The sequence below is a fragment of the Podarcis bocagei genome, assembly GCF_964188305.1.
Source record: "Podarcis bocagei genome assembly, chromosome: 12".
In the NCBI taxonomy this organism is placed as follows: Eukaryota; Metazoa; Chordata; class Lepidosauria; order Squamata; family Lacertidae; genus Podarcis; species Podarcis bocagei.
This window is the reverse complement of record NC_138137.1, coordinates 55323488-55345913: the sequence shown is the minus strand read 5'-3', so window position 1 is coordinate 55345913 and position 22426 is coordinate 55323488. Positions and strand designations below refer to the sequence as shown.

Below are 22426 nucleotides of genomic sequence, written 5' to 3'. Positions count from 1 at the left end.
GCTGTGCTTCTCCAGAAGTGGCTTAGTCATGCTGGCTGCATGACCCGGAAGCTGTACGCAGGCTCCCTCGGCCAATAAAGCGAGATGAGCGCTGCAACCCCAGAGTCGGCCACAGCTGGACCTAATGGTCAGGGGTCCCCTTTAAAGACACATACACACTGCAGCAGCAGTTCCCTTCTGGTTTCTTGGGTGGGCAGCATCGGTGAAACCACCCACCCCATGATGACAGACAAAGTCTCTCTCCCCTCACAGTTCTTCCACTGGAAACAACTCCCCTATGAAGGCTCCCAGGGCCATAGGGTAGGGCAAGGCAGGTGGGAAAAGCCATTGCCTGGTGGCCAGTACAAAGGGTCCAGAGCTGGTTTCATTAGAAGCAATCACACCACTGCCTCTTTCAATGCAGCAGGGACCCTTTGCCAATGATGCATTAACAGCCTTCCTCTGCTAAATTTTACAAGCCAGGACGGACAGGGGCCGAGGTCGGGCAGCACCTTATCCACATCACGTGATTGCATACTGATCCCACAAAACATCCTCAGGAGGTCCTTCCCCAACAATGGGAGTCAGAAACTTCCGGGCTGTCTGAGATAACTCCACCATCCAGCTTCTAGAGTGCCTTTTAGGGCTCCTGAGGTCCTTCCCCAACAATGGGCATCAGTAACCTCCGGGCTGTCTGAGATAACTCCACCATCCAGCTTCTAGAGTGCCTTTTAGGGCTCCTGAGGTCCTTCCCCAACAATGGGCATCAGTAACCTCCGGGCTGTCTGAGATAACTCCACCATCCAGCTTCTGGAGTGCCTTTTAGGGCTCCTGAGGTCCTTCCCCAACAATGGGCATCAGTAACCTCCGGGCTGTCTGAGATAACTCCACCATCCAGCTTCTAGAGTGCCTTTTAGGGCTCCTGAGGTCCTTCCCCAACAATGGGCATCAGTAACCTCCGGGCTGTCTGAGATAACTCCACCATCCAGCTTCTAGAGTGCCTTTTAGGGCTCCTGAGGTCCTTCCCCAACAATGGGCATCAGTAACCTCCGGGCTGTCTGAGATAACTCCACCATCCAGCTTCTGGAGTGCCTTTTAGGGCTCCTGAAGTCCTTCCCCAACAATGGGCATCAGTAACCTCCGGGCTGTCTGAGATAACTCCACCATCCAGCTTCTGGAGTGCCTTTTAGGGCTCCTGAAGTCCTTCCCCAACAATGGGCATCAGTAACCTCCGGGCTGTCTGAGATAACTCCACCATCCAGCTTCTGGAGTGTCAGGGACTGCTGATGAGTATGGGCCAGGGGGAGGGGGGCTGGAGAGATGAGCAGTGGTTTGTGAGGACCTGTACTAGCCAGGAGGCAAGAATCAGAGGCAGGTGAAGATTCAGAGCTGGAGGAAGAGGCAGGCCAGGCAAGTGAAGGGCCGGGTGCTTCCCCACCCATTCCTGTACCACTGTCTACAAGAACCAGGAGACAACAGAAGCAGGAAGAGCAGGGGCAGCTTCCATGATAGCGTAGCCTCTGGCTACATGCATGCAGCCCATTGGGAGAAGGTGAAGAAACTGGAGGAAGGGGAGGGGTCCCATGTTGCAGACCTGGGAATAGGTGCCTGAATGCCTGATTGGTGGGCATGGGTCATCAGAGCTGCAGAAGTGACTTTGACAATAAGGACTTAATTCTCAGCTGTGTGCATTCCTTGACTAGGAACAGCCCTTGTAAAACGAGCCTTTTCTGCTGCCTGCACTGATCAGCACATTCCTACCAGCTTTCGGTTGGCTTCAGAGCAAGTCTTGTGCCACGTGCTCTCCAGCTTTCATCCAGCTTGTTTCATAGCCTGGAGCTCTTCAGAGAGCCAAGAAGTTGCTCGGACTCAATGGCCTGTTTGATCTCACTGTTCTACTGCTGGGAATAACAGGAAGAGAGATAAAAAGACGGGATTATAAACTGTTTCAGTATGCTGTTATAGCGGCAAGAACATTAATGGCCCAGAAGTGGAAACAAGAGGAATTACCGACTTTGAACGAATGGAGGATGAAACTTATGGACTATGCAGAATTGGATAAAATGACTGGAAAAATGAGATACCAGAAAGATCAAAAATTCATCGAGGACTGGGGAAAGTTCACGGAATATCTGAAAACTATATGTGACGAACATACAACGCTAGTGGGTTTTAAAGAGACTTTGTGATAATTTAAGGTATATTGCAAGACAGAATTAGAGTTGAAAGGTTAATGTTAAATCGGCAATATTATATAGAAAATGCGGGAAGATAAGAAAAATGGATGATTGAGGGAGGTGCTGGTGGAAGTTCAAAAACTGTTAAATTGTAATCACGGTTGTAACTAATACTTGCAAAAGGAAAACTTAATAAAAATTAAATAAAAAAAAAGAAGTTGCTCGGACTCAATGGCCTGTTTGATCTCACTGTTCTACAGGGAGACCAAGGTCATCAGCTGTCCCCACTGGAAAGTCCCCCAGAGCACTCAAGAACCCATCAGGGTTCATCAATTTCTGAGCGCAGGTAATCTGATTTGGCCCATCACATTTACAGGGAGAAACTGTATGCTATTCTATAGGATACCAAACAAGTGTCAAGCAGTCTCTTGTTTATGTGGGTGCATCACGAGAACTTCAAAGCATGGCAAGACGAAAGGACCGTGGGAAGCTAATATCAATGACGCAATAAAAGGATTAAGAAGAAGAAAAACACTGATCTGAGATAAGATCTTACCCAAGAAAATATAATCTCAGGAAGAGATTAATATTAGCTAGGGTGTGCAACTAACCTAGGAAAACGCTGAAACTAGGGGTAGCGGAGCAATTTAGGTCGGTACAGTGGTTCCGCTACAGTGGTACCTCAGGTTAAGTACTTAATTCATTCTGGAGGTCCGTATTTAACCTGAAACTGTTCTTAACCTGAAGCACCACTTTAGCTAATGGGGCCTCCTGCTGCTGCCGCGCCGCCGGAGCACAATTTCTGTTCTCATCCTGAAGCAAAGTTCTTAACCTGAAGCACTATTTCTGGGTTAGCAGAGTCTGTAACCTGAAGCGTATGCAATCTGAAGGTACCACTGTACTTAGGTTCACCTCCAGTTACGTATTCTTTGGGATACGTACGCGGCAAACCCAGAAGTATTTTTCCGGGTTTTGCCCCAAGTGCATGTGCAGAAGCACTCTACACACCGTGCGCATGTGCAGAAGAGCTAAACCACACCACGCGCATGTGCAGAAGCAGCACCTCCAGTTGCAAATCCCTTGGGATCCGACCGGAGCTCCAGAACGGATCCCGTTCGCAAGCGGAGGTACCACTGTAATTTGTACTGCAAACTGAATTGTGGTTATCCTTCAAGATTATCTGAATTTTGGAGTGCACTTCCCCAACTTAACAAGTTGTTAAAAAAAGGCTAATTACGGGGGGGGGGCAGGCAAATTTCATGGATAACAAGCAGCAGATATCATTATCACCATTACTATCATCATTACTACAGCAATAACTAAAGCAACTAGAGGTTGATTTTAACTATCTTGTTTATGTGTGTGAGTGCTGAAAATTTCAAGGCGTGACTAATGAAAAAGCAACAACAGTCAGACTAATATCAGGGCTGCAATATGAGTTAATGATAACCGTGAGAAGTCTCTTGCAACACAAAACAACAATCCTTAGAAACATATTATTATGGATTTCTGATTACGGGTTTCTAATCTAATGAAATTCCAAAAGGAGAACCAGTTCTGCAGTTTCTACTCCCTCCCCAAAGCTGGATCAGGGAGATAAACACCTGTCCCCCTGCTATTGTGCCCCCTTCTTGATCATTTGTGCAAAATGAATGCTCCCTACAATAAATAGTTAAAATTGTTGAAATAGCGGCATTTAAAAGAGGCAGGTTTAACTAAAAGCATCCACGTAGTATATTGATGGGACCACATGGCACTTTGAAAAGTACTTAGAAATGGATGATGTGATTTTTAAAACACAGCAAGGGTTTCTAAAAAAACTAGTCATGCCAGGTGAATCTCATTTCTTTTTTCTTTATTTTAGCTCTTCTTGTGATTCCTGTGGAAATTGTTCAGTTTGGTTGTGTATTTTTTAATGTTTTATTTAGTCTTTATGACTACTTTTGCTATGTTGCAGATACATATTTTTTATGTTATAAGACGCTTTCAGCATGGTTTGAACTGTGGAAAGGTGACATACAAATAAAATTGCGGAAGTATGTATGTATATGAGAGGATGCAGTCATGTGGGGATCGAATAAAGCTGCATAAATAATTCCTCATCAGTAAAGGTAAAGGGACCCCTCACCATTAGGTCCAGTCATGACCGACTCTGGGGTTGTGGCGCTCATCTCGCTTCTGGGTCATGTGGCCAGCATGACTAAGCCGCTTCTGGCGAACCAGAGCAGCACACGGAAACTCTGTTTACCTTCCTGCCTGGAGTGGTACCTATTTATCTACTTGCACTTTGACGTGCTTTCGAACTGCTAAGTTGGCAGGAGGAGGGACCGAGCAATGGGAGCTCACACCGTTGCAGGGATTCGAACTGCCAACCTTTCGATCGGCAAGTCCTAGGCTCTGTGGTTTAACCCACAGCGCCACCCGCGTCCCTCATCAGTAAATGCAGCCAAAACCCATGGAAAATGCTGCAATTATCTGAATGTTAGGACCCTACATTCCTGCCACCAGGGGCGAAGGAAGGCGTCGTGACACCTGGGGCGGGCATCGCTACGTAGGGCGCATGTGCGGCATTGCTATGTACGGCGCATGCGCCATACGTAGCAACGTCGCACATGCGCTGTATATTGGTTTGCCACCGGCGCCGCTCCAGCGCCGTACGGTGCCACGGTCCTCTGCTTGCGGCTGCAGCTGCGAACGGAGGACCCTCCGCATGCGGCTGCGGCAGCGCAGTGGCTGCTCATGCCGCCGCGAACCCCCGCAGGGTGACTTCTTGTCACCTCCGCAGGCATGGAACCTGGGGCACACCGCCCCCCCCCCGTTGTGACGCCACTATCTGCGACAAGATGGGGTAGAAGGCTCGATCCATGTACAAAGTGTGGCACAATTCTTCTTGGCCCTAACCTGTCCCTATTGCCAAGGGTAGCTGCCAGCCAAGTTGAGCACGGGCCAAAGGTGCAGGAATCCAAAAGGCCCACATCACCCTGGGTTTGACACTACTGCACAGCTGCACTCCCTTGCCTGGTGCCTTCACTATCTATCTCTAGACTCCAGACAAAAACAGTCCTCTATAGCCAGTCCTTTGGGCAATTGAACAATCTATACCCTTTAAAATATGTTTGGGGGAGGGGTTTGGGTTTTTCATTGTTTTTGTTCTTATGATATGTATTTTGTGTTTCCATTTTGTTTTTTTATGCCCTGTGATCTTCGGATAAAGAGCAGTATATAAATTTAATAAAAATGATGATGATGATATATTGTAAGGTAAAAGTAAAGGGACACCTGGCCATTAGGTCCAGTCGTGACCAACTCTGGGGTTGCGGCGCTCATCTTGCTTTATTGGCTGAGGGAGCTGGCGTACAGCTTCCGGGTCATGTGTCCAGCATGAGTAAGCCACTTCTGGCGAACCAGAGCAGCACACAGAAATGCTGTTTACCTTCCTGCCGGAGTGGTACCTATTTATCTACTTGCACTTTGATGTGCTTTCGAACTGCTAGGTGGGCAGGAGCAGGGACCGAGCAATGAGAGCTCACCCCATCGCGGAGATTCGAACCGCCGACCTTCTGATCGGCAAGTCCTAGGCTCTGTGGTTTAACCCACAGCGCCACCCGCGTCCCTGATGATATCTTGAGGGTGGCTAAACCTATGCCCAGAAAATGTGAAGTCACATCCAAGTGTCATTTTGGTCCACCCCCTTGATTCAAAAGGGCCAAACATAAACAGAGACTGGTACCCACATTGAGAACCCTCAATGCCATTTGGCAACCATCTCACAAGAAGCATCTGAACACACCGAGAAGAAATGGACAAACCGCTTCCCAATATACCATATTTTTCGCTCTATAAGATGCACTTTTTCCCTCCTAAAAAGTAAGGGGAAATGTGTGTGCATCTTATGGAGCGAATGCAGGCTGCGCAGCTATCCCAGAAGCCAGAACAGCAAGAGGGGTCACTGCCCAGCGATCCCTCTTGCTGTTCTGGCTTCCGGGATTTAGATTTTTTTTTTTCTTGTTTTCCTCCTCCAAAAACTAGGTGCATCTTATGGTCTGGTGCGTCTTATAGAGCAAAAAAAAATATTATATATATATATATATATATATATATATATATATATATATATATATATATCCCACTTTTGCTCAAGGTGGAGGTGGGTTAGACTGAGACACAGTGACTGGTCCAAGGCCACCCTGTGAACTTCTAGGCTGTGTGGGTTGTCACTGATAGTGTAGCCTCAGGAGCCAAGAGTGCAGTCCTTAAAATGATGAAATATATCCTGGTAGAATTCAATCCTATACATGTCTACTCAGCATAGAATTGCAGATTATCCTACATGTATAGGACTGCAGAGGAATGCGGGTGGCGCTGTGGCCTAAACCACCGAGCCTAGGGCATCTAGTGAAAACAATATAATGAAGATGTCAAGCATACTTCTTTGTACACCAAAGAAAATCGCCTGTATTGCAAAACAGAACACTCTGTACAACAACAAGCAACACGTCGGTTATTAATATACTGACAATATTTTTATAATACAGTCATACCTCATGTTACGTTTGCTTCATGATACGTTTTTTCAGGTTGCGTCCTGCGACAACCCAGAAGTACCGGAAAGGGTTACTTCTGGGTTTTGCTGCTCGTGCATGCACAGATGCGCAAAATGATGTCACGCGCATGCGCAGAAGTGGCAAATCACAACCTGCGCGTGTGCAGACGCCCCACTGCAGGTTGCATTCTATTCATGTTGCAAACGGGCCCATTCACAACCAGAGGTACCACTGTACTATACTGTTTTAAAGTTCATACACAGAAAGCATTTTGGCAGGGCATTTTGACAAAAACCTCTTCTTGGGTAACATTTTGCTGCTTTGCTGTGCACCCTATTTCTTGCCCAAACTGGCTGGTCCATGGGCCAAAGCTTTCCCACCCCTCTTTTATATATTATTTCACCCAGGAATAAACAGAATTAGGAGCTGCCAGTCATGGCTCTGAAAGCGAAACTGGGATACAGTGGTACCTCTGGTTACGTACTTAATTCATTCCGGAGGTCCATTCTTAACCTCAAACCGTTCTTAACCTGAGGTACCACTTTAGCTAATGGGGCCTCCCACTGCCACTGCGCGATTTCTGTTCTCATCCTGAAGCAAAGTTCTTAACCCGAGGTACTATTTCTGGGTTAGCGGAGTCTGTAACCTGAAGCATCTGTAACCTGAAGCATCTGTAACCAGAGGTACCACTGTATTTCACTTTACAACCGCAGCCGATATCTGAACTTGATATCATGAGAAGGATGTGTAGCTCCAAAGCCACAGCGGCTTCCATCTACTGGTGGGATTTCCTCTTCTGCGTTAACCAGTTCCATGTCAAAGCAGGTGAGCATCAGGATCACAAACATCTTCAATTCACTAACAGCAAAGAATCGCCCAGGGCAAATAGACGGCCCTCCGCCAAAAGGCATAGTGTATTGTTTGAGCTTCTTCCCATTCTTATAGAACTCTCTTTTGGTGCCATCTGGGTTCAAGAACCTGTCGTATTTGAACGTGTGAGGATCAGGGTGGATTTCTGGGTCCATATGCAGTCCAAGGAAAGGGAAAAGAAGAAGTTGGTCTCCTTTACGAAAAATATATTCCCTCCCATCAGACATTTTAAGATCTGTATCCTGCATCACACTTCTGAACAGGAATGGACTCACTTTCAAGCGCAGAGTTTCTTCTATTGTACTGTCCAGAAGAGGAGTCTTTATTGTTTCCAGGGAAACATTGATGATGGGGCTCCCTGGATTCACTTCCTGGCCAGTCTCTCTCAGTACTCGGTCCACTTCTTCCCTCACTGCCTTCATTGCTTCTGGATACTTCAGGAGATGCACAAGAACCCAGAAGGCAGCGGGACCAGTGTTGGCTTGAGATGCCCAGAGGAGAAGAAACATAAATTGTGTCCTCATCTTTTCGGTCATCCCAATCTCAGCCATTTGCTGATCTTGCTCAACTATCCACTTGCTGATATTATCCTTCTTGCATATCTTTTCTACCGACAGTTTGTCCCAGAAGAAGTTCCTCAGCCTTTCCGTGTCCTTTTTACCCTGAGGGTCCAGGATTCCGAGAGCCATTTGGGGAAATAAGTGATCAAATTTCTGGAAATTCCCAAAGAACTCTCCACATTGTGTTAATGTGTTCTCCTTGGCACTTTCCTTGTCTAGCTCAGTTCCAAACAAGGCCAGAAAAGCAGCCTGGAATATTGTTTTGTAGCTAAAGTGCAAAACCCCATCCTGCTGCCAGTGTCTCTTATGCTCACCTGAATCCCAGCTATGAAGCATCACGGTCTTCAATTTCTCCATCATCACCTTATTTAGGACAGCCAGACCCTTACCTCTCAGATATTCCTTGCTTATTTTTTTCAAAATATGGTGGTGAGAGTCAGTTGGTTGAAAAGCAAAAACATTTAAAACTATCATCGATCCAAACTTATCAAAATCCAATTTGTCAGGTGACTCTTTCAGTATTGGTTCGAAGGAATCAGCATCCGCCAGAAAATGTATATAATTGCCGCCAACCAGCAGTGTGAAGATATCCCCATGTTTCTTCCGCATCACTTCCAAAAATTCGGCAGGGTTTTTCTTGAATTTAATCGCATGTCCTAGCCATGGAATGAAGCCTTTGTCCAGCGGAGGTTCTTTGGGTCTCCTCTTGCGAAATGCTCCTACTGTATAGAGCCCACCAAGTAGGATTGCCAAGAGGGAAGCTAAGAAAGCACAAAGCGCAGTCTCCCAGAAATTCATCCCTGGTGCTCTGGAAGAAACACTGTAAAGTTAAATGGAACAAGAGGCGTACTTATAAAGCAGTCAAACAGATGGCAGATCAGGTTGTGCAACTGTCTAATTCCATTTCTGGGCTGTCAAAGGGAGTTGTGCTTTTGCTCCTACTTCAGCCAGTAATAACATTCCAGTATTCATGTTTCCCTCCTTCCTTATGTCCACTGTCCCCACTGTTTGAAAAACAAAAACCCTGAGCCACATTAGATATCACTGTGGAAAACTATACAGTGGTACCTCTGGTTGCGAACAGGATCCGTTCCGGAGGCCCGTTCACAACCTGAAAAGAACACAACCCACATCTGCGCACACACAGGTCACAATTTGCCGCTTCTGTGCATGCGTGTGATGTCATTTTGCGCATCTGCGCAAGCGCAAGCGGCGAAACGCGGAAGTAACCCTTTCTGGTACTTCCAGGTCACCGCGGGACGCAACCTGAAAATGCGCAACCTGAAGCAAACCTAGCATGAGGTATGACTATGTTATTACATATTCTTGCCCAAATAGAGTAGTCTTGAATGTGGAGCAAGTTCAATGGGTGCTCATGGCAATGTTTCCAAGTTGCGCACCACGCCTGGTGTAATGCCGCAAAAATTCTCCTCCTGAAAAAAGAGTGGGTGTTGGCAATGTTGTTGTTGATCCCTGGAATGTGACATGTTGAAAAAGTGATTCTAGCTTCCAAGCATTCCAAGCCAAAGTGCCTAACCCGGCACATCACTCATTCCAAGTGGAAAGATTGCCTCTCAGACTTCTTATTAATGCAGGGGCCCATTAACCAAGCCACAGTTTATCATTAAGGAGGTCCCAGCAAGTCTTGCAGTTGTTGGGTGCCCAGTAGTGGATGGCCTTTCATAAATAATAGCTGCACCATCACCTGGCCTGTAATACTACCCCTGGTAGTTTGGGAAGTATTGTTAATACCAAATATCTGTGGCTCTCCAGAATTTCAGATGGAATGTCTTCCCAGATCTCCCTTTCACAGGGGCGAAACTAGGCTTTATTTCACCCAAGTCAAAGACCCAGTTTGGCAAAAAAACAACAACAACAAACTATGTGCATTTGCATACAAGCTGGGAGCCTCAATGGCGTCCCCTGGAGGCTTCATGGCGGGGGCACTGAGTTATAGGACATCCCCGTTCCCAAAATTCTTAGATTACAATTACTGACCCGCGCCTCAGCATTCCCTAACCATTTTAGGTCTCTTGTGATGCCAACATCATCCAACAAAATAATTATAGAGCTAAAACGCCTTTCCTGCTGAACCTGTAATTAACAATTGGGGCCAAGGTATTGACTAATGTAACCTATTTCCTTTCTAGCATTTGACAGTTCAAATTGACATTTTCACCTTTGCTATTCAGTGATAGAGTATGAGCTTACTATTTTAAAGGTCCTTCCATTCTTGGCACCTCCTAGCACTCCAGGTAGGGTAGAGAAAATATCAGAACCTGAGCTCACTCACATCCCTACACATCCTTCACGCGTCTTGCTTCCTACTTTACTACTTGCTTGGCTTCAGCAGAAGACAGCCCATTCCAATTTACCATATTTTTCGCTCCATAAGATGCACCTAGTTTTTAGAGGCGGGAAAAAAGAAAAAAATATCTGAACGAAACAGTGGATGTATGATTTTTGTGGTTCATGCTGTGGCTACAGACATGTGATTTGACAGTGAGTTTGGGGTAGCCCAAAGCAAAAATCCTGAGGATCCATGTGGATCCGTGCTTTGTAACCATGTTTTTGAGCCATTGCGGCCCCACAAAACAGTAGATGTGTGTTTTTGGGTGCAGGCTGTAGCCATGGACATGCTATGTGATCTAATGGTGAATTTGGGGTGAGCCAAGGCAAAAATCCTGAGGATCCATGTGGATCCGTGCTTTGTAACCATGTTTTTGCACCATTGCGGCCCCGGGCAACAGTGGGTGGGTGAATTTTTTGGTGCAGGCTGTAGCCATGGACATGCTATGTGATCTGATGGTGAATTTGGGGTGACCCAATGCAAATATCCTGAGGATCCATAAGATGCACAGACCTTTCCCCTTACTTTTTAGGAAGAAAAAAGTGTGTCTTATGGAGCGAAAAATACGGTAGTCATTGAAAATGTGCACATATCTCTTTTGTGGCTTACCGCTTACTCTGCCCTGTAATTCCAGGGAAACAAACACTTAATTTTCAAGCACTTTTTGTGTATATATAGTTTAAGAGAGTGTGTCATAGAAAAAAAGATCTCCAGTTTCCCCATTTCATTGTGGCTAATAACACCGAGCCAAGCAGAACAAAGCATTTTGCTGCTTTATGGCTGCCCCAGTCAACCACATTGTGCTATGACTGGCTGACACGTTGATGAAGGCAAGTTACTACTGGAAAGCACCTGATTCTACAACGCAAGAGAGAGCAAGCAGAGATCAAAGCTCAACCGAGAACAGACACCATCGGTGGCTAACCTTAGACACTAAGGTTAAGGCAGTCTGATCTTAGTGGAAGAAAAGCAACAAAACAAAGTGCCACTTGAGAAAACACGCCACCTTTCCCAATTACTGGTGGTAGTGGTGGGCCAGAGCAGCAGCTCTAGGCCAGGCAGAACTTGTCTCATGAGAGAATGATGGAAGGATAGCTTATTGGCTGTAGCTGAGGAAAGGGGTGAAAGGTCTTCTTCTGCTTTGGCGATCCCTTGTAGCCGAGTAAGATTGTCTTCCATAAACATGGTTTTAACAATGAGTCCATAAGTGACTGTGGAGGCCAATTCTGTTTGGTGTTTTTTTAATTCATTTTTATTAAATTTTCTACTTTAACAATCCAATCAAATCACATTAAATATTCCAAATTATACATATACATACCAAATAATCCAAATATTCTGCCAAATTATAAATTTTTTAATAGGACTTCCCAAGCTTCAAGTTCAGAGGGTTCTGCTCATCTCATATCTCTACTGCTTTTCATAGTCATTTCCAATGGTCCCTCTAATTCTTCCTGTTGTTAACCTTCCTTCTTTCACAGCCTCTGAGTTGTTCCCACAAGTGAGTTGAAACAAGCAATGATGTGTTTCTGTGTGGATTTTATGTCTATGATTCCCCTCTATAAGTTTGTAGCATCTCCTCACACGCTGGTGTTTCTGCCTGTGGAGGCCAATTCTGGAACCACACGTCCTTCCACAGTGGGGATGTGGGTTTCTGGGTGGGCGTTGATCACGGTGTGGATTTGCCAAGCGTGCCTTCCTCTTAGCACGTTTCTCCCTTGCGTCCTGAGTTTGAGTGTCTTCAAAGCCCATGACACCTTTGGTAAAGGCTGTTCTCCGGTTGGGGCGCTCGCAGGCCAGTGTACACATGGAGCTGCCACCCAGCTCACATATTGCCTCCACTGGACTTTTTAGAGATTCCAATGCTCTTTTCTCTAGGGAAGTGGGAGGAAAATTCATTGGGACATTGCTAATCCTGTGGTGATTTGGTGGCAAATTTGGTGTGCCTAAAAACAGTGCAAGACCAGGTTGCAAGTCAGAATACAGGAATACTAATTCTCCCAAGAAGGTCCATATAGTTAAAGCTATGGTTTTCCCAATAGTGATGTATGGAAGTGAGAGATGGACCATAAAGAATGGATGCTTTTGAATTCTGGTGCTGGAGGAGACTCTTGAGAGTCCCATGGACTGCAAGAAGATCAAACCGATCCATTCTGAAGGAAATCAGCCCTGAGTGCTCACAGGAAGGACAGATCCTGAAGCTGAGGCTCCAAGACTTTGGCCACCTCATGAGAAGAGAAGACTCCCTGGAAAAGACCCTGATGTTGGGAAAGATGGAGGGCACAAGGAGAAGGGGAGGACGAGATGGTTGGACAGTGTTCTCGAAGCTACCGGCATGAGTTTGACCAAACTGCGGGAGGCAGTGGAAGACAGGAGTGCCTGGCGTGCTCTGGTCCATGGGGTCACGAAGAGTCGGACATGACTAATGTGATAGGAATTTTATGGTTTTAGATATATAGTAATGTTCATAACTGCACATACATAGATCAGTACAGGAAGGCCAACGTGGAACCATTTTGATTCCTAAACTGACCAAATCCTTTCTCTGCAAGGTTAAAAATGGAAAAGCCTCCCCATTGTCTCTTCCTTTAATCTGTGTTTGAATAAGGTGTGAGCCTGTGACCTGGCCCAGGAAATAAGTATTTTACCACTACAAAAGAATGGCCAGGCTCCACAGAAAATCCAATCAAGTAACCTGCTAGACAGGAGATAAACAAGGACAAGAGAAAAACAACATTTAAATTTCTGTGATGTAGGTGGGATGTATCTGAGGGGTGGTCTTAGGTTACACCCCTTCTGTGATGTATGCATAATGTTTCTGGGGGTGGTCCTGATCTAGAGAAGGGGAATTTCAAAAGTCTTTATAAGGCCTTGCAGGCCATTGTTCTGGGTCCTCTTCCTCTCCTGCGTGTGAGGGGGGTACCCTGTTGCAACAGATCAATAAAGATCAAGCTTACTAGCTGCTTTGCTTCTCAATATTCTCTGGTTGGCCTCTGTTATTTTCTCCTACCAATAGGGAACCTATGTAAGGACTCTATATGGGCTCTTGGATACCCCATAAGGGAAAAGGGCATATTTTTATTTACAACAGATGGCGACCACGCACGAAGGGACTTTTGGTTACCCGGATTCTGGAAACGAGGAAGGACTGGTTATCCAGCGCGCACCAGGCAGTTTGCCAGGAGGAATAACCAGTCTTCCATCGGTCCCAGGGTCTGGCAATAACTTGGAGTTTCAGCGGGGCTAACCAGAGGAAGCAAAGCTTGATCAGGCCGGCCTTAAACAACCAGTCAAGAGATCCCGGGATCACCAGGACAGCGCTTGCGAAGTGAGTATGAGTAGGAAAAATGGGTAGTGGGGTGGGATTCTGCAAACCACAGCAAACCTATACTTCTCAAATCCTTACTTCTTTCCTCACTTTAACTCTTGAAAAAATTGCCTTCTACTCCTTTCTGTCCCCTCGATCTCAACACCAGCCTTAGCCCTTCGGAGTATGCCCAGGCAAAGGTTGTGTGTGATTTCTTCCACTTAACTCTGTATGCCAACCTATTCCTTCGGAGTTTTGCCCAGAAAGGTTGTGCAATTTCTTCTGCACTGAAAACTATAATTCCCAAAACTATAACTCTCAGGTGTAGCCGCACCTCTGCCATGGCGATCTTTGTTAGAGATGACCTGTGAGCGGAGAAAGCAAGGGCACCTGATTCCTTTCCTTCTTTGTCATTTCTGAGTCTCAATCTGGCATTGCAAGTGTGCAAGCGTTCAGTAGGGACTCTGAGTTAGATTGTAAAAGGCAGGGAGGTTGCTGTGAGTTGTAGAATAGAGATTAAGTGAGGTATCCCCAGGTTTTTCCCCTCGGAGATTTGTCCAGGTATCCCCAGGTTTTTTCCCTTGGATCCCCAAGTTTTCCCCTCGGAGATTTGTCCAGGTATCCCCAAGTTTTCCCTTGGATCCCCAAGTTTTCCCCTCGGAGATTTGTCCAGGTATCCCCAAGTTTTCCCTCGGATCCCCAGGTTTTCCCCTCGGAGATTTGTCCAGGTATCCCCAGGTTTTTTCCCTTGGATCCCCAAGTTTTCCCATCGGAGATTTGTCCAGGTATCCCCAAGTTTTTTTGTCCAGGTTTCCCCTTTTCCGGACCCTTCGGAGTTTTGCCCAGGTCCAAAACCCTTTTAATTGAAAATGGGTGCACCTCAGTCAAAAGAAAAATAGTCCCCAGACCCCTGGCGTGAAAGAAGCCCAGTTGGTGCTTACTTCCCGCCTGGACTCTGACAGTCCCCTTCAATTTGTGTTTAAGAAACGTTTTTCCTGTGTTTAAATTGTACTTAGGTAACATCCAGCAGCTGCTTATCTTAAATGTGCCATCTAAAATAAGAATGCAAGCTTGCTCCAAATTCTAAATCTAAGGAAGCCATGTTGAACCTTATCAGTCTTAAAAACAAGACAAAATGGAGAATGGAGTGTGCAAATGTTTGTTATTTGAGAGAGGCTCTAAAAGAGTTTTCCTCCCAAGTGGTAAAATCTTGTATACGTGCTACTTGTGTTCTGAAAGGGGAATTACCCCACCTCCTTCCTCTAGTTTAAGTGAGGAGGGCGATTTAAGTCTAATGGTAAATGTTTTGTTGTAACTTTTGAGTTTGCAAGCACACCTGTGTTCCAGTCTAAGTTAACCTAATGTTTCTGCTGCAAAAGCCTAGTTGAGCCAACTGCTCTCTCAAGCTAAAATGCAGTGTATGTATTTCATTAAGCATATGCCTATGAAAGTATGGTGTTCCTTCTAAGAAAAATATCTGAGTCCAGTTTTAACTTTGATCTGGTTGGACAGAAAAGTTATTGTAAGGCTCCTGATATCAGTCTCTATAAGACGTCCTGGCCTCTTTTCTTAGAACATGCCCCCCCTTGTTTCACTCTGTCTCTTTCAGGGGTTTTTTTTTCCCTTCTCCTTCTTATTCTGTGCCAGGTAAATTTACTTCCGAGTAAGCTTCCTTTAAAGGAAACTGCAAGGGGGGGGGCATAGATTAGGCTTACTATTCCTCTGCAAGTTCAGGAAAAATTGTTCACTCTTGTATTCCTTTTAAATCAAATCTATGGCTGTTTAAACTATGCTTTATAAGAGATCCTCTCCCTATCTTAGGAAAAATGTTCACTTCAGTCTTTAAAGATAATTTATCTAGGAACTTTCACTCTTTAGTCTAAGGAAGTAAACTCTCACTCAAACTAGCTTCAAGATCTGCTAAAAGAATTGGGTACTTTTATTTTCCTCTTCCTTAGTACATGATAGGCGCATGGCGTGTGGTCTCTTCCCCAGTTGTGTCTGTGTACATAAGTATGTGTGTGTCTCTCTGGTAGTACAAATCTTGCTATGAACCCTGTATTTTAGGGTTGGACTAGATGACCCCAGGTCCCTTTCAACTTTCCCAATTTGTGGCTGATGAGTTGAAATCCAGCCCAGATTGCTCTTTGTTTTTAAAGGTGAGAGGTGAATGTGTGTGTTTCTGGTAGTACAAATCTTGCTGCGAAATCTTGCTGTGAACCCTATATTTTGGAGGGTTGGACTAGATGACCCCAGGGTCCCTTTCAACTCTCCCAATTTGTGGCTGTGTGGAAGACCATGTGTCTGCAAGCATTGGAGGGTAATTCTTAAATTCTGGTGTGGTAATGGAGTTGAAATTCAGCCTAGCTTTGCTTTTTAGTTTTAAAAGGTGAGAGGTAAAAGCCATGATGTTTTGAAGCACAACTGGTAATATCAAGCATTTGAGTGATTACAGTATTTATCATTTTGTCTACTATTTTTTTTTAATCAAACTTAAAAGTCAATTCAAAGTTTAAGCACATACAAATGAATAATCAAGTACAATTAGCCTTGGCCATTCCTGTAAATTAAGGCGCAGAAAATAATAATATTAATAATAATGATAATAATTTTTTGTCTGCAAATGGTAAGGCTGAAATGGCTGAGAATGTTAAAAAATAATAATAATAATAATAATAATCCTATGAATTCTAACTCTGGCCATTTTTACTCATAAATAAGAGAGCGGCATTGTTCCGCGAATGGCCAGAGGGATATTAGCCCTTTCCTGTACATAAAGGAAGCAGTCTCAGTTTGCTTGGGCTGAAATTGCTAGTTTTGGTGAATACTTAAATTGCTGAGTTTCTCTTTTTTGTTTAAAATCAAACCCTGTTTTCAAAATCTACTCCTTACCCTTCCTTTCCCTTATTCAAATGGTAATTTAGCCAAAGGATGCAACATTTTCAATAGTATAAAAGGTTTGCTGAGGCATGAACTCTGCACATGCACAGAGGATAGATCAGCTTACAAAAGAGAGAGAGAGAGAAAGGAGGGGGGAGAGAGAAGGTTTGGAGAGCCTGAAACCTATACAAATTTCCTTATGTAAAATTTGGAACCATTGAGGGAAATCACCCTTAATGTCTTGCCCCAGGGGCTAACAAAAGGTTCGCCTCCCAATGGAATTTAAATTTTATAAGTTTTTGTTTTTGTTTGTTTGTTTTTTTTTTTTTTTTTTTTTGGTGTGTGTGTGTGTGTATGTCTATGCATTTTAGGAACAGCACTTCCTGACAGACCTCTCACATGAAATAATTTTCCCTTTTAACACAGTGTCCTTTCTTTTCTCCCACAGCACAAATGATAATGAGGGGATGCAAACAGTGATTTAAATACTCTATAAAAAGTAATTGCATTTGTTTCTCTTTTGTCTTTCTTCCCTAAAAGCCAAACAGCAACTTTCTTTCTGTTCTGTGAAACAAGTCTGAATCCCTGCTGTATTAGTGACCTCTATCTCTTTGTGCCTTTGACATTTTTTTTTTAAGTTACAAATAATCTGTTTTCATTTATTTAATCAGTTTCTCCATGATGTCTATGAAGTTAATCGAAGCACAACCAAACATTGTTTGTGGAATGGTACTTGTTTACCTTTGGCCTGAGCATTTCTTACTAATTCTGTCATTTTGGCTAGTGCAAGGTACCTGCACAACTTAAAAATTGCCATTCATTTTTATTGGTATTAACTCATTTCCCAGTATTCCGCTATTAACATTACAGCTGATGTCACATCAAGAAACACTTTTATTTTCATTTGGGATGTTAGAATGCCAAAACAGATTACTTCAGGTTACTTATTAATTGTGTGTCTTAGCATTTATTTATTTTTGGTTCCTCATAGCTCATTTTGTGTGTTTGTGTTTTACTTTGGGGACATGTTCATCACATGTTGAAAGTCAGTCTCATGAAGTTCTTTTATTGGATAGCACATGGTGAATTTTAAGTTTTCCCCATTGTTTTCCCATTTTTTTTCAGTCTAGTAGTAATCTGCGTGGTTTTGATAATATATTTAATAATAGGTCTTTTCTGAATCTGATGTCTTTGTGTCAAGTCCATTTTCATCTAACTGGTAATCTAATTTTTTGCTTTCTTTTTATTTTTTAACCTTTGTATTTTTACAGTTCTCTTTCTATACATGTGGAGTAATTTTTTATTTTATAATATGAAAAGAACAACAACAACAAAAATTAAGTGAAGGAAAGCAAACAAACTTAGCAGATAATAACAGTAATTACATGGAAATGTGATAATGAATAAAATGTTTAATCCACTAAGATTGTTATTATTTGCAGCTTCCCATGGAAACTGGAGGACATCCTTTTTGCCTTTTGCCTCTTTCTTGTCTAACTGTGTTTTTAAGTCTCCCCAAAACCCTGCCCCCTTACAGGATATCACTTCTACAGATGTGCAATGATGAAAAGCAGCAACAACCCCTTCGCCATCACAAGACCTGCAACGCCAGAGTTTTCAAAGTGCCCACAGCTATCTCTTTCAAAGGATATAGACTGCCGGGGGGGGAGTGGACCTGACAAAGGGGGGAGGAGTTGAATTGCAAGGACATTTTTTCACTTGAACCTTAAGACTGTGCTCCAGGATTCAAAAGATACATACGTAAAAGATCACAATTGTGTCAAGATATGTAACAGATATTTAATTATTATTTTTTTGTATTATGTGTTATTATGTAAGAATGTTGAAATGTGTCTGACAGTGTGATTTCCACAAAGGGGGGCAATTTTTTTTGTGTCTAACTGTTTTTATGTTTAATGTCTTATTCCTTACACACCAATGGAGAATTCTCATGCATTTTATACTTTCTAATAGCTCACACTATTGTGTAGTCCAATGTTTAGATAACCACAATTCGTTGTCCCACCTGGCACTATGCCAACCTTCCCTACCCATTTAAAAAAATGTGCTAAAACTTGCTTTACCAAGGAGAAGCTTCTAAGAAACATGAAGGTGGATATGCTTTGGTTTAGCAGGAATGATCCCTTATAGACTTAAATTGACTTATTTGGACAACTGCCCTTGTTAAGAATGGTTTTCTTTTAACAGATTGGTTTGAAGACTTGAGAACCATGGGGCAAGATAAATTCAAATTGGACTCAGTTTGAATTGGGCAAGTGTATCCAGGCTGCAATTAGCTTTTTGGTCCTTTAAGTGCAAGTGAGCAACTTCTCATGAGCCCAAGACCACAGCCTATAATAAAATCCCATAGCTAAAGGCCAAGGCGAAGACCTCTCCCTCACGAGATGCCCAAACCAGTGCCAGCTATGGTGAATGCCAGGCGACATGGTTAAATGAAAGCCCTGAGGGGATTCAACAGACAGGATGTGTTGCTGTAGCACTATGTCAGTGTGAGACCACAGAAGAGCTACCTTGACACCTGAGAACACTAAAATGGCGGGGGGGAAGCAAACTGCACTTTTCAGTCATTAGTGGACCTTACCTTCCTGCTAGGTGTAAAGCATAGAACACTATTGAGTAAATGGTCTCTCCCAAAGTGTTAGAATGCCACAAGTAATTTAGTAGCAAAACGCAACATGTGTTATTTTTATATGATATATTCATACAAAGACATCCATTTACAACATACGATGTTATTATTTGTGGGGCAAAAATTTTTAAGAAAAATTCTAGCCCCAAAGGGGGGAAATTGTGATAGGAATTTTATGGTTTTAGATATATAGTAATGTTCATAACTGCACATACATAGATCAGTACAGGAAGGCCAACGTGGAACCATTTTGATTCCTAAACTGACCAAATCCTTTCTCTGCAAGGTTAAAAATGGAAAAGCCTCCCCATTGTCTCTTCCTTTAATCTGTGTTTGAATAAGGTGTGAGCCTGTGACCTGGCCCAGGAAATAAGTATTTTACCACTACAAAAGAATGGCCAGGCTCCACAGAAAATCCAATCAAGTAACCTGCTAGACAGGAGATAAACAAGGACAAGAGAAAAACAACATTTAAATTTCTGTGATGTAGGTGGGATGTATCTGAGGGGTGGTCTTAGGTTACACCCCTTCTGTGATGTATGCATAATGTTTCTGGGGGTGGTCCTGATCTAGAGAAGGGGAATTTCAAAAGTCTTTATAAGGCCTTGCAGGCCATTGTTCTGGGTCCTCTTCCTCTCCTGCGTGTGAGGGGGGTACCCTGTTGCAACAGATCAATAAAGATCAAGCTTACTAGCTGCTTTGCTTCTCAATATTCTCTGGTTGGCCTCTGTTATTTTCTCCTACCAATAGGGAACCTATGTAAGGACTCTATATGGGCTCTTGGATACCCCATAAGGGAAAAGGGCATATTTTTATTTACAACACTAAACAACAACAATTCTCCCAAGTAGATCTGCCAGTTATTCTCTTTAAACTATGACAAAGCTATTGCCAGCTCAGTAGTTTGTGGACTGCAACTTTATTTGCCACCAAAATTGAAGTTCTGACAAAGTTAAGTCAGGACTTTCCCCCAGGGTGCTTCAGTGAAATTCTGCATCCTCAATCAGAGGGTGGAGTTTTGTTGATTCACACTCAGAGCTGATTTGACCACTAGGTGAGATAAGTGGCTGCCTAGGGTGGCAAAGATTTAGGGTAATAAAATTCACAGGCACATACCAAGTCTACTGTCACTCCATGACGCAGCACAGGATATCATTATTTTTTTAATGACTTTCTTATGGGCGAGGAGCGTTAGGAGTGCGCACACACCCAACTGGTTCACACTGGTATTTGCTAACCCCAACGTTTTGACAACAGCTATTGTAGGAGGTTGTTCCAATTATTTTTAAGAGGCTCTGAATAGGAACAGATGGTAATCTACAGAAAGCCTGGCCTGGTTGCCATTTCCTCCAACTGAGTGCTAAAGAGCAGTATTCTCCAAGGGAAAGCGGCGGGACAAGAAATGGATAAGCCCAGAATTTCTAGCTCTCTCTTGCAGCTTATCCACACTTAACTTGACCTTATCCCTTTCCAGTTACAGATAGGTTGGTCTGCCATAGTCAAAATAAAAAAATTCCTTCCAGTAGCACCTTAAAGACCAACTAAGTTAGTTCTTCGTATGAGCTTTCGTGTGCATGCACACTTCTTCAGATACACTGAAAGCCATTTCTCACCTTCTCACCCCTTGCCTTTTCCTGCAAGACCTATTACAGTCGTTAAGAGTCGTCAACAGGCTCATTTCAGCTATCTGCCAATCTCCCATTCCCACCACCCTTTTGAGTAATACCCCTCCCCACCTTCTCACTATATAGAAGGATCTGGCAACTTCTGTTTCAGTGTATCTGAAGAAGTGTGCATGCACACGAAAGCTCATACCAAGAACTAACTTAGTTGGTCTTTAAGGTGCTACTGGAAGGAATTTTTTTATTTTATCCCTTTCCAGTCACAGTTGGCACTTGAAAGCTCCATGTCTGAGGGCCTGGTGTCGTTCGCCTGGCCTAATCTCTGAGGTAGACATTCTGCTGACTTTAAAACAAAAACAGAAATATTATAACTGCGGCCATGCCCCCTGCATCTCTATTTTTGCAATAATGGCTCATGTCAAGCTTCCAAACTGAGGGGGGCAGGAAGAGTACCCCCTTCACCTTGCCAGCCGGTCTTCTTTTCGAGAATGTGGTGTAAGATGGAAGCCTATTCAGTGGGCTCCAGAACCTGTGTGAACCGGGGTTCGTGAGACCCAGTGTGGTGTAGTGGTTAAGAGTGGTGGACTCGTAATCTGGGGAACCGGGTTCTCTCAGCCCCACTCACCTCACAGAGCGTTTGTTGTGGGGGAGGGAGGGAAAGGAGAATGTTAGCCGCTTTGAGACTCCTTCGGGTAGTGATAAAGCAGGGTATCAAATCCAAACTCTTCTTCTTTGTGACGATGGTGTGCGCCTTTCCGATTGGGGGAATGATATATGGCTGGCCGATCTTGCAGATGGCTTGAGGCATTGGTTACAGGTGTGAGGGTATTTAGAGGGGGAGCCTTTGGGCTCTTGTGGCGGTTAGGCATTGTTTGACCTTGTGTGGGGGAGGGGAGGTGCGGCCATCACCTGCCCCTCCAAGCTTAAGGGTATTCCGTTAAAGGGATCCGGGGGTGTTGATCTTGTCCGAAGTCCGGGTCAGGGGCTAGGGCCATGACACAACCCCGACAGGAACATCCCGGGGAGCTCGAGTTGGTCTGCATCAACAGGGCTCCTCCATAATATAATAATAATTTATTATTTATACCCCGCCCATCTGGCTGGGTTTCCCCAGCCACTCTGGGCGGCTTCCAACAAAACACTAAAATACAATAACCTATTGTCAGGGGTTCAGGAGCAGAGGCAAGGGCAAGGGAGGAAACAGAGAGCGAGGGGGAGGAGGCAGAAGAAAAGATGAGTGATGACGACGACCCGAGATCTCCGAGTCTTTCCAGTGAATCAGAAGATTCACAGAAAGGAGCACCAGTGGTCAGGGCAAGGGGGGAGCCTAGGGGGACACCCCAGGAAGATAGAGCCAGAGGGGACTCAGAGGAGAGCAGTTGGAAATCGGGACCAGCGTCACAGCCAGAGAGCAGGGAAGAGGAGGAGCGCCAGAGATCAAGCGCTGGCAGCTCGCAACAGGGGGGAGGGCACGAGTCAGGAGTGGC

The 22426-nt window shown here is 44.3% G+C and overlaps 1 pseudogene across 1 annotated transcript; it reads right to left on the bottom strand.

The window, feature by feature from the left end:
* Positions 1-6584: 6584 nt before the first annotated feature.
* LOC308569624 (7-alpha-hydroxycholest-4-en-3-one 12-alpha-hydroxylase pseudogene) lies at positions 6585-9145 on the bottom strand (annotated as a pseudogene). The gene has a single exon. The product of its transcript is annotated as a 7-alpha-hydroxycholest-4-en-3-one 12-alpha-hydroxylase pseudogene (transcript).
* Between the last annotated feature and the right edge of the window lie 13281 nt (positions 9146-22426).